Raw genomic sequence first — 12,623 nt, 5'->3', positions numbered from 1 at the left:
AAGTGGACCGTCACTCACTCACTCACCTACCTCACTTCAGGTCGATTGTAAGGTAAAAATGCACCAAATGCCTCTTACCATCCTTATGTTTTTAGGGGTTACAACCGGTAATGAAGATATGTGGGGAAAGCTGCTTCCTCGTGGGAGAAGACTAAATCCCGGTCTACAGCAGAGCTTGCAATATGCCACCTTTTTAAGGATTTATTTATTTATACAGTTTTTTTTATAGACCGTTGTACAGAAACAAGTTCTATCTCTACGGTCTACAATAATCACATTTTAATATCTTAAAAATTCTATCAAAACTTTCTAAGATAGGACTAAAATTTAATATTAAAATAGATAAGAACAGACTGAAAAGGGGAAGAATGGCTCATGGTCCTTTGGGGACCAGAGGAATGGTGGTTCCCTGATGCAAAGACAGTTCCGGTGGTTAGGCTCAGTTTCTGGGAAAAAGAAGATTTTTGGTTGCATGAGCCAGGAGGAAGAGGTCTGCTTTCCTTCCTGCCTGAGGAGGAACATTGAGAGCTGTTCTTCCTGAGAAAGACCCTTTCCATCAGGTATTTGTAAAGGAGAAAACAAAGAGAAGGAGGCCCTGGAGAGCTGAACCGTGAGTAAGAACAAATAGAGACCTAGTGAGGACACCCAATTGGAATCTTCACCCATTAGGAGAGAGATTGGGACTCTCGGTGCAGAGACCTAGTTATCCATTCCTTTTATTTACCACCTAAGGACCCCCTGCCCGTCTGGGAACTGCACTTACCCAAGCACGGGAGGGTGGACGTTCCCTTGTCCTGGTAATAGAGACTCTTGCACAGGTGGAGAAAACTAGAAAGCATCGGTGGTGCTGAGGGCTGTGTTTAACTACAATCCTCTTAAGTAACCTTCAGTGAAATAGATTTTAGGGTCCCCAGGGTTTTATTGGCAACATTCACAGTGAATGAAAAGTATTACCCCCCCCCCCTGGGAAAAAGAGATATAACTGCCCCCCCCCCCCCCTGTCACTCTGGACCCAGGAAGAAAGATTCTTGTCCCTCCCTAGGGAAAGAGACGGTATAGGAGCTGGCGGCTGGAAAAGTTCTTTTAAGGCCCCATTGATGTAGGTGGCCAGCACCTGGAGATGGGGGTGACCTGGATTTAGGAGCAGTGGCACAAAAGAGAGAGAGGTCCCATATTTCTTTATTGCCCTGCTCCTGCGCAGTGTGCAGCTCTAACTGGTTCCTTGTTGGCCCCTTTCTAGTCTTGTCATAAGATGAGCCATGCCGGGTCAGCACTGAGCAACCCTTCGCCAACAGTGGCCAATCTGGGCCATTAAGAAGTACTTGGCAGATCCCAAACAGTAGATCCAACTCCTTGTTGTCCAGGCTGAATGCACATTTTATCCACAGAAGAAAGGAAAGCTCTGCTGTGTGGGTTCCCTGATGGGAGGGACATGGTCCACGCTGTGACCAACTCCTCTGGAACTAATAAAATGCCCTCAAGAGTCTTTTAATGAGAAGAGAAAGTTTCACCTCATGTTAACGAGGTGGCTGGCAATAGGGTTCTAGTTAACATTTATACTGGAGGAAATGAAATTAATAATATGGTTTTAATTTAAATAAAGGACATTACTTATTTTCATGGAGGGCCCCAAAATTTGGAGGAATTCAGTGCTGTTTGTGTGCTTGCGTGTTAGCATTTGATTCAATGACATAACTGCCCTCTTCATTTGGAGGAGCTGAATTCATCTGTTTGCAAACTATTTCACCTGCAAATCACAAGAAGCTTCAGAAAGAACGGCTCTGCAGCACTGTCAACTGTGACTCAAAACATAGAACCATAGAAATGAGGGCAGAAGAAGACCAAACGGCCCATCCAGTCTGCCCAGCAAGTTTCACACTTTTTTTTTTTTCTCATACTTATCTGTTACTCTTGGCTCTTAGTAACCTTTTTTATTCTATTTCCCTTCCACCCCCACCATTTATGTAGAGAGCAATGTTGGAACTGCATCTAAGTGAAATAGATTAATTAGTTAGGGGTATTAACCACCGCAATAAGCAAGCTACACCAATGCTTATCTGTTTATTCAGACTATGTAATTCAGTCATTGTTGGTTGTTGCCTGAATATAGATCCACGTTTCTTCATTCCTCCCTGTTGTTGAAGAAGAGAGCTATGCTGGCTTTGCATTGAAAGTGAATTATCGGTCTTTCTCCCCTGCCGTTGAAGCAGAGAGCTATGCTTTATATGCATTGAAAGTGAAGTATCAGGCTTATTTGGTTTGGGGTAGTAACCGCCGTAACAAGCCAGCTACTCCCCGCTTTTTTGTGAATGCAAATCCTATTTTCCATATTTCCTCATTGCCGCTGATGCTTAGAGCAATGCTGGAGTTGCATTAACCGTGTGTACGTTTATTGAATAAGGGTATTATCACCAGGTAGTAGCCGTCGTTCCCGTGAGCCACCCACTCTTCATTCACTTCCTCTAGACTTTATGGTCCAGAGTGTTTATCCCACGCCCCTTTGAAGTCCTTTACAAAACAAAACTTGTAGGATCCTCTGGACCTTGTTTCTGGAAAAATTGATTTATTGAGGGGCTTTGGCAGGTTTTTCTTTTCCCCCGCGCCAGTAATTATTGGTGAAGCGCCAGCACATCAACGCTGGAAACGTCTCTGAGCAGGAGTGAAATGGCCAGCACTAAGGGAGTGGGGGGTAATGGCCAATGCCTGCTCTCACTGCGGGTAAAGCTGTACCCTCTGCTGAGGGCACTTTATTGTTTCCCCTCCTAGGTAGGATGTGTCTGCAGCTGGAACCTGTGCCCTTACAGCCTGACGCTTCCTTCTCTCCTGAGTTGCAGCACATATTGACAGCAAAAGGCAAGCACTTACACTTGGATGGGAGGAGGAGGTCATGGCTTTTACTGATTAACAGATAGAATTACTTTGTTAGCATGTTGAATTACATGATTGCACGAACAATCTTTGTACACCAAGCTTGCACAAACATAACTTTCTGTTCATGACTTTCTTATGCTGTTGTGTTGGTGCCAATATCCTGCCTGAGTTTTGCATTTAGTTAATGAGTTACAACATGTGTAACTGCCTTGCAGTTACCCCCCATACTTATTTTCCTAAACCATTAAAGTTAGGGCCCTTGCTGGTTTCTGTCCCAGTCCAATTCCCCTATATCTCTTGCCATTGAAACAGAGAGCAATGTTGCAGTTACATCACAAGTATAAGGCTTATTGGTTAAGGGTAGTAACAGCCGCATCAGCAAATTACCCCATGCTTGTTTGTTTTCCCAGACTGTAAAATTCATGTCCTTGTTGGTTGCTATCTGAAATTGATTCTCTTTTTCTCCTCTTTTCCTCCTGCCGTTAAAGCAGAGAGCAATAATGAGTTGTATCAATAGTATGAAGGCTTGTTGGTTAAAGGTAGTAACCGTCACACCAGCAAGTCACCCCCATGTGCTCTTTTCCTCATTTCCATCCTCGAGCCTTTAGGGATCCACAGTGTTTATTCCATGCCCCTTTGAAATCTTTCACTATTTTTATCTTCACCACCTCCTCCTGAAGGGCATTCCAGGCATCTACCACCCTCTCCTTGAAGAAATATTCCCTGATGTTGGTTCTGAGTCTTCATCCCTGGAGTTTCATTTCATGACCCCTAGTCCTACTGATTTCTTTCCAATGGAGAAGGTTTGTTGAATATGTATCATTAAAACCTTTCAGGTATCTGAAGGTCTGTGTTGTGTTTGTGGCATTGTGGACCCTTGGTCAGGCAGGCAATGACTCCTCCTATGGAGAGGGTCCCCGTAGGGAACCAACCTGATAGGCTAGACTCAGGAGACTGACACAGCGGGCAAGTCTTTATTATACTGCAGGTAGAAGCTGGGAAAGACCAGCGTTGATAGGCTGAAGAGAGCATAGCTCGGTGGTCTTGGAGGCAGCGAAGCAGTATGATGGAAATGGAGAAGTCAGGCTTTGTAGGAACAGTGTAGATGATATCCTGGGTTGAATGCTCAATAACCATCCAGAGCTGGATAGGCCCCGAGGAACAGGTACCTACAAATACTGAGGGTAGGAGAAGAGCTGCAGCACATACCCAGAGCTAGATAGGCCCTGAGGGGTGGGTACCTACAAATATTGAGGGCAGATGGTGAGTGCAGATCTCTCTGGAAGAGCAACCCGGCTCGCTGAGGCAGAGATCCCAGCTGGATAGGCACTCGAGGAGAGAGGTTCCTGAAAGACAAAAACAAATGGACCCCCGAGCTGTGGGTATCTGATTAGTATGGCTGAAGCAAGAAGCCCCCGAGGAACGGGTACCCAGAGCTTCAGTAGGCTGGAGTGAAGCGAGGCAGCTTCGAAGTGGAGGCTTAGCGATGCGAACCAAACTCCTTGCTAACTCGTAGGTTGTAGCAAGAGTAGACTTAAGTACTGTGTCGAGCTGACGTCATGCAGTGGGGATGCCCCCGAGGTTCCCGCCATGATGTGGGTAAAAGCGTAAGTGTCGCGAGTGTGTGCACCTTAGGAAGTCCCAGAGGAGAACATGGCAGATAGGAATGCCCTGGCTTGGTCCAAGAGACACAGCAGGCTGTGGTAGAGGCAGCCAGCCTTCCGATACTGGTGGCAAGAGGAAAGAATGAGGTGAGGCAGAGTGGTTGCAGCCATCTGCGACCGATGGCCGCAACAGTCTGTATCATATCTCTCCTGCACCACTTCTCCTCCAGGGTATACATATTTAGGCCCTTCAACCTCTCTTCGTAAGTCATTTGTTAGAGATCCCCCCACCACTTTTGTCACCCTTCTCTGGACCGCCTCCATCCTGTCTCTGTCCCTTTTGAGATACGGTCTCCAGAACTGAACACAATACTCCAGGTGCATGCTCCTTCCTGGATGCACTCGTAGCACCTGGACTAGTTATTACTTTTAATGCTAGAGAGTTAGCTTTGCAATGCAAATGTTAGCAAGTGTGGGTTATTCCACATTCTGATACTGGAGATGTAGGTATTTTCCAAATCCAGAATGATTGGATGCTCTTTCCTAACAAGTCTAAGCCATGTCTCCTGTAACTGTCATTCATTGTGAATTATAGCATGTCAATAAAAATCCATGTTAGAAATGAAGAAAAGTGTAATATATTTCTGACCCTGGTGAATTCTGATTGCTTTATTGGCTGGGATACAGACATTTTCAGCTAAATATATGTGTGGGTGTTATCTGCCCCACATATCCTGGCCTTTAAGTTCTGCATGGTGCATGAGTTAGAGGGTGATGGGGTCAGGTGTGAGGTAAGGCACATGATTCGTAGATTTGGAGGTGGGTGGGTGTGAGGAAGGGTATGCGTGGCTGCTGTCAGAGGAATGTTGTGGGTGTTATTGGAGGTGTTCCTGGATGACAGTCTGGTGAACAGATCCCTCCAAACGTCATCTGAGTGAAGTTTGGTGTGCATTGAATTTTGGAGGATAGGTGTTGTTTTCTCCCCAAGTTGGGAGGACAGCTAATGAAATGAAATGCCAGTCTCTTTTTGTTCATGCCTCTGCGAGGCAGTGTGTAAGAAACTCCCTCAGAACACCTTCAAGGGCCGGCCACAGCTATCTGGTATGATACTCCTTAAGAGCCAGCCCAGCAAGGGATTCTGGGTCAAGGAGGATCCCTGCAGCCTTGGATAAGAAGACAGGGCCCAGAAGGCTGGGAAGGCCCAGAGAGAAGGTAGGAAGCCAGCCTGTACAAGAACTGCCTATATTTGATTGTTGTGAGACTGCTGAGATAAGCAGTCTCTAGTCTACATGGTATTTTGGTTTTGTTTATAAATAAAGAGTTTGAGTGGAGCCAGCCGGAGTTTCACTTCCTTTTTGTACTCCTGGCTGTTTTTCAACTTGTGGCTGGTTCCCAGTGATAACAGATTCATATGAATGTGTCCACTTTCCTTGACTTGTGATCATTTGATATTCTGCTTTATTTTTCCTTGTCAGTGTTGTTTATTCGCTTAAGAGATAGCTTTGATTGCTTTCTGTCTTTAAAGAATTACAAAATAATTTGAAAAACTATAATTAAAAATATTAAAATGATTGAATATTTATTGAATTATTGGATATCTTCAAATGATGTGTATACCAATAGGCTTATGAGTCATTAAAGAACCGTGCTTATTTTTGGAAAATTTAGGTTTTTGTATCTTGTTGGAATTCAATTTTGGATATGTACAGTATGGATCTAATGATTTTGATTGATCTCAGGCATTAAGTAATTGAAATGAAGAACAATTTGGATTAGAAGCTTAAAAGGCTTCTATGAGTAATGGTATGTTTGATTTAAAATATGGCGAGTTGACTTGTTCAATGAAAACGTTTTGTACAGAATTGAAACAATTTCAACTAAAGAAATTTAAAAGAGATTATGTTCAAGGTTATGTGTATGCTTGAATGTCGAATATTTGATGCTCAAGACCTAAAACAACTATCACATTTTATCTTCTTCTGTTGTGTCATTTGGAGAGGAATCTAATATATGTCCTTTGCAGGAATTGATGGAATCATAGAGCACATTAACAATGATTGAGGGGAGAAGTCCCGTAGGGTCATGAATAAGTATTCGGAAGGCATATTAGATTTTAGAACTTATCTTAAAGTATTTTTCGGGCAGAATTTAAAGTTTTGAAAAAAGGGTTGTCTTTTGTACCTACATCTTTTCATAATTCTTTTGTTTTACGTACTTTCTTTTAGGATTTTTAGATCATTTAATCTTAAATTGTTTTTTCATGTTAAAATGTCATCTTCTGTGATTCCTCTGTTCTCTTGGTGTCCTCCTGGCCCAGGTCGTCCTATGGTTTAGCCTTTGAATGTATGATTGAGAAGAACGTTTTGCAGGTTTTGGAATCTTCAAAAACTTTGCACCATGAATTTATCAAAAATGAAATGCTTAGCTTTGAATGATATAGCAAGAGACACAAGTATAATAATCAAACCTGCTGAAAAGGGAGGCGATTTGTGATTTTAAACAAGGAAGGCTATCAGTGTGAGGCTTATCTTCTGATCTCACATTGGGATTAATAGATGAAGTATCTATGTTGGTTGATGATGCCTTTTCTAAGGCCTACATCACTGAGAAAGAAACATCATTTTGGGTGGAACCAGCAGCCTCAGAAATCTTGTTTTTACTTATTACCAAATTTAACAGCTCCACCTGGCAGACCTCTTGTATCTAGTTTGGGTTCCATGTTGGCTCTCTTGTCTAAATTTGTGGGCAAGTTTCTGTAGCCTTTTGTTTCTAAAGCTTTTTTTCAAAGCCTTGCACATCTCTAGTGGAATATATTATTGAATTTGAAACACTCAGATCACTAGTGGTGGGTGAGAGCTTTTAGTGTTATAGGGTATTGATCACTCAGTACTAGTGGGGACATGCAAAGCAGTCACTTTTAGTGCAAAGCACGCTACTACTCACTGTCTGCTTGAAGACTGTCTAGACTTACACTAGTAAGTTACTAAGTGACAGTGTGGGGAAGAGCCATACACACATGGTACAATGTACACCGACTCCTCGTGCAGAGAAAGCAAAGGTGTCTGTACCTGGCTGCCCTGCCAGTCACTGAATCATGGCAGCTGTTATCAGTGCTGTAAAAGCCCGATCGTTCTGCTCTGCAGAGACACACCTGGATGGTACAGTAACCTTGTAGCAGTCCACAGGTAGATTACAGTCTGCCCTCTGACACAGTGTCAGCAAGAGGCAATGGATGGCCCATCTCTTTCTCTCCTATGTTTTTATAAGTAAGGACTTCATAAAGTCTCCCTCCTCTCTCTATGAAATGCAGCAGAGAAAAAGCAAAACACAAACCTGTGCGTGCTCAAAGGTACATTTTATTTTCAGCTTCAGATAAAAGAAAATTAGGAAATCACTCTGGCATTGGATGGTTGAAAAAGTGCTTGAAATGGATTGCTCCTTCTGCCCTATCTGGCCTGCACAGGGAAAAAAGTGCACTTTCCCTTGTCCTCATTGAATCTAATGCATCTATAAAGAAATAAAACTAAAACTTTTGTGAATTTTTGGAAGCACTGTGCATTCATTTTGGAAACAAGAAACCAAACTGAAAACAGATTCATTTGTTGCATTTTACTCATTCATTTCCAACAAATGCACATCCCTATTAAACGGTCGCACTTGGTTTAAAGTATTAAAGGAATTAATTTAATGAAGATCTAAGGCAAACGAGTCCATCTAAATGGTCAGAATCATTGTTTAGTCGGGTAACATCCTTATGACGTGGCCTCCTCTCCTTTTTGTCATGGCGGGGTGGGTGAGATTAATTATGTCTTTGCGTGTTGCATTCCTTTCTCTCCTGTTCTTTATTAAAACCGAATCCTATCTAAGGCACCAGAGTGATATTAGAAGCTGCTGAGATTGCAGGGTACTGTGATCCTGGGAATGAAATGGGTTGGTAGTGGTATCAGATGGGTGGGAGAGTTAGTGTTGCAGGGGGCCTAACTCGGGAGGTTGGTGCTGAGCCATCAGTCTCTTATTATTAAATAATACTTAGAGGGTTTAGAGGGTGATAGGGAGCTTGGACTGGAAGGACACTATTTTTTCATGAGTGATTGCCACTTTAATTTTTTTAAAAGGTCATTGGAACTTAACTGGCTTCTTATGAATATCGCCAGTTACGGCTAAAGTCATCCGAGAACACAGTCCCGGATACCTTTTAGACCTGCTCCAAGGTACGACTAGAGTTAGCTCAAAACCTTGTTGACTAACTCCTAATATCAGTTAGCCGGGTAACTCACCCCCACCCCAGAATGCCCCCAAAATGCCCGTTACTTATTTAGCTAATTTTTAGACTGATAATGAAAATACTGAAATTTCAGCATTTGGCCAGAATTTTTGAGTTATCTGCCTAAAGGTCTTTAAATATTGGCCACTAAGAGAGAGAATCACAGAGAGCTTGAGAAGGAAGAAGAAAGAGAGGCAAACGGAGCAAGAGGCAGGAAGGGGACAGTGAGGGCAAAAGCAGGCAGCGAGACCAGTAACAATGAGACAATGAGTGAGACAGAAAACGTCGGCCACACAGAGAAGAATCAGAGAGACCAGTAACAATGAGACAATGAGTGAGACAGAAAACGTCGGCCACACAGAGAAGAATCAGAGAGACCAGTAACAATGAGACAATGAGTGAGACAGAAAACGTCGGCCACACAGAGAAGAATCAGAGAGACCAGTAACAATGAGACAATGAGTGAGACAGAAAACGTCGGCCACACAGAGAAGAATCAGAGAGACCAGTAACAATGAGACAATGAGTGAGACAGAAAACGTCGGCCACACAGAGAAGAATCAGAGAGACCACCAGTAACAATGTGATGGAGCGAGACAGAAACCATCAGCCACACAGAGAAGAATCAGGGAGACCACCAGTAACAATGTGATGGAGCAAGACAGAAACAGTCAGCCACACAGAGAAGAATCAGAGAGACCAGTAACAATGAGACAATGAGTGAGACAGAAAACGTCGGCCACACAGAGAAGAATCTGCAGGAAAGAGGGAGCAGAGAAAAGATCCAGGATTTCTGTTTTTATTGCCATGCAATAAATGAAGGTGCAGCCCATTTCCTGGTTCACAGAGGCACAGAAATAAACCAGTAAGGGAGCAAACTAAGAGAGACCGGAGAAAAGGAGGTGAGAAAGGAGAGGAAGACAGCCGGGGCAGGTATATCTGGATGAGAGACGTAGAGAGTGTGCTAAGAGGATTTAGGAAAGCTTGAAGAGTGTCATCTCAGGAGGAGAGACTGCTGGCACTGTGCGGCGCCTGCTCTGCAGGGAGGCAGTGTGTGTCGCAAGCTTGTGCTGCTATGGATTAGACTGGGACTGGACCCACATTCACGCGGGCTGAGGCCTCCTCCTGTAGTTGCAGACCTCCCAGCTGTGGGTTGGAGGAGGAGCTTGCACTGGGAGAGAGCTCACTCGGCGCTGGTCTCCAGGTGAGAGGAGAGCTGCTGCATCCGGACGTAAGCTCTTATGCCAGGGGACTGAGGGGGCAAAGAGGAGTAAGCTCATTTTATTTACATCTACATTCACTTTATTTCCCTTTTTCCCTATTTCCCTTTTCCCCGTGTTTCCCATGTTCGATTCTGATTTTTAATTTGTGACCCTATGCACGGGTGCATCTTTGTGATGGATGCGACTGGATAGCAAGAACAACATAGTTTACGGTTGTCTGAAGGATGTAACAGAGACCAAGATTTGTACATGCTTCCCATATTATATTATATTCCTTAGTTATTGTATTATCAGTTTATCACCACTACCTTTTTATGCAAGTTGTGTTGGGATTTGAAATCGTAACCCTTGGACTCTAGTAGCAGACCTGCCACTGAACTGCCTGACTGGTCGAACATGTGTGAGGTATAATTTGCATAGACGGGGCTGTCTATCAGATGAGGCTTGACGTCTCAGTATTTTAAGAACATAAGAAGTGCCATGCTGGGTCACATCAAAGTCAATCGTGGCCAGTAACAAATAGCAATGGTCAGTCCAGGCAGATCCAAAAAGTAGATCTACTTGCAATAGTAATAGAATAAAGAAACTAGTAGAAGGGGACAAGATATCAGGAAATCCATAAGGACTGATGCTGCTTTGCCTTCAGCATATAAAAACCCCAACTAGCCCCTAGATTTATTAAAATGCTATAAATATAGCAGAAATAGCACCTGCAATAAAAAAAAAAAAAAAAAAAAAAAAAAAAAAAAAGGAGGGCATGGTTGGGCTAATTGCCACATAGGCAATTTCCGCAAGGCGCGATAAATTTATCGCACCTGCGCTATTTTTTGCTTCACACGCTGATTAATATATCGCAGGGAGAGGGAGGGTGGGATTAGGTGAGTGGTGTTACAGAAATATTCTGAGATATTCATAGTAAAACTGACATCACTAAAGATTTGTAGTCATTATAATGGATGAAAAGTGTAACTAGAGGAGTAGATTTGTACAAAACAAAGGGCCCCTCTACAGTGGTACATATAGAGAGAGTCAGACTGACCATGCAGAGGCTCTCTCTCTCACAACCCTCATTTCCATTAATTCTGCCCAAACTCCTCCCACTGGAATACTTAATGTTGAATTTGCATACACATTTGCATTGCATTATTTATCTTCTGTGTTAGGGCACTATCGCAAATGATAAATGACCCTGTAGATTAGGAATAGTTTTACATCTGGTCTTTACAAAACTAGAAGTGGATTGTGGAAGAGCAGCAATGTATAGTGCATTGGAGAGTCAGTAACTACAACGTGGTAATATTTGAACTGGAAAGATAAAAAAATCAAGATATTACATTTAAAAACCAATCCCTTTGAAAGTTATGCTGGGCATAGAAGTTATTGGAAAATATATTGACAGGAAATGGGAGGTATGTAAAAATATTTTACATAGCTGCCCATGGTGCGTATACCAATAGGAAATAAGTATAAAAATACATAAGAAACAGTGAAAAAGTAGAAAAAAACTATCTGAAAATAAGATTGTAGATGAAAAAAAAAAATGAGGATGGGACTGTGAATGCCTTACTAACTAACGTACAGAGCCTGCAAGAAAGAAGATAAGAGAGTAATGCAGCAAGCTAAAATGATCAGTTCTCATCTCCATTTATAAGCAAACGGACGACAAGAAATGCCACAGATCCTTCTGGAGATGAAGCTGGGGCCAGGGAGAAAGCAGTATTACTAAATAACACGATTTCTCCTGTATCTACAATGGAAAGATCCCTGGAAGAAGCAAGCCCAGTGAAGGAACAAAACTTAAGCTTGAGCAAGATTTCCCATCCTGGGAGTGGATTATACTAAAAAGCATCGGACTATGTAAAACTTCCGACACCAGGCCCAGATGACATTTATTTACATGAGCTAAGGGAAGCTCCTCAGACCTGACGAATCAGTCAAGGAAGTGTAAGTGGCACATGTGGGGCCCATATTAAAAAGGAAATCACATTTAGAAGCAGACAACTATAGACTAGTTACTAGTTAGTCTAATGCGCTATTCCAGGTTATTATTGGAATTAGGGATTTTAGTTTCGTTTCATTTTGGGTTTTTGATTTGTTTAATGTTTCTTTTAGTTTGGTTTGTTTGCCACAATGAAATAAACATTAAATTTAACACCCCCCACCTTCAGAAGCAAAGCCAAACGAATTGTCCCACCTGATCCCCCCCCCTCAGCCTCTCCCTAGTTCCCCCTGGTCCTGCTTGCCCCTTCCACAGGGTCTCCTGGGAAGAAAGAGGCAGAACCAAGCCTCAGTCATACCTGCGCCCTCCAGGTTTGCCCATACAATAAATAGTGCTGCAACTGGCATCGTGGTTTTTTTTTTTACCTCCATGAAACACATGGCCATAAACCAACTTGGCTCCTGTCGCCAAGCCAGCCAGCAGCTTTGTGAGACTGGACCTGGCAGGGCTGGAGGGTCTGGAGCTTGCTGCCGCTGGACCTTTCTATCTTGGTGACCTCTGTGGAAGGAATAAAGAAGGACCAGGCCGAAGGGGGTGATTGAATGCGCCGATAAATAGTGCACGCTATTTGCCATCGTTCACTCTACTGAATTGAAAAAATCTGTAGAAATTTTGGATTTTTTTTTAAATTTTTATTTTTGATTCAGTTGCATTCAACCAAA

This window comes from Rhinatrema bivittatum, chromosome 13 (genome assembly GCF_901001135.1).
Source record: "Rhinatrema bivittatum chromosome 13, aRhiBiv1.1, whole genome shotgun sequence".
NCBI lineage: Eukaryota > Metazoa > Chordata > Amphibia > Gymnophiona > Rhinatrematidae > Rhinatrema > Rhinatrema bivittatum.
The sequence above is the reverse complement of the archived record's forward strand: the minus strand, read 5'-3'. Positions refer to the sequence as shown.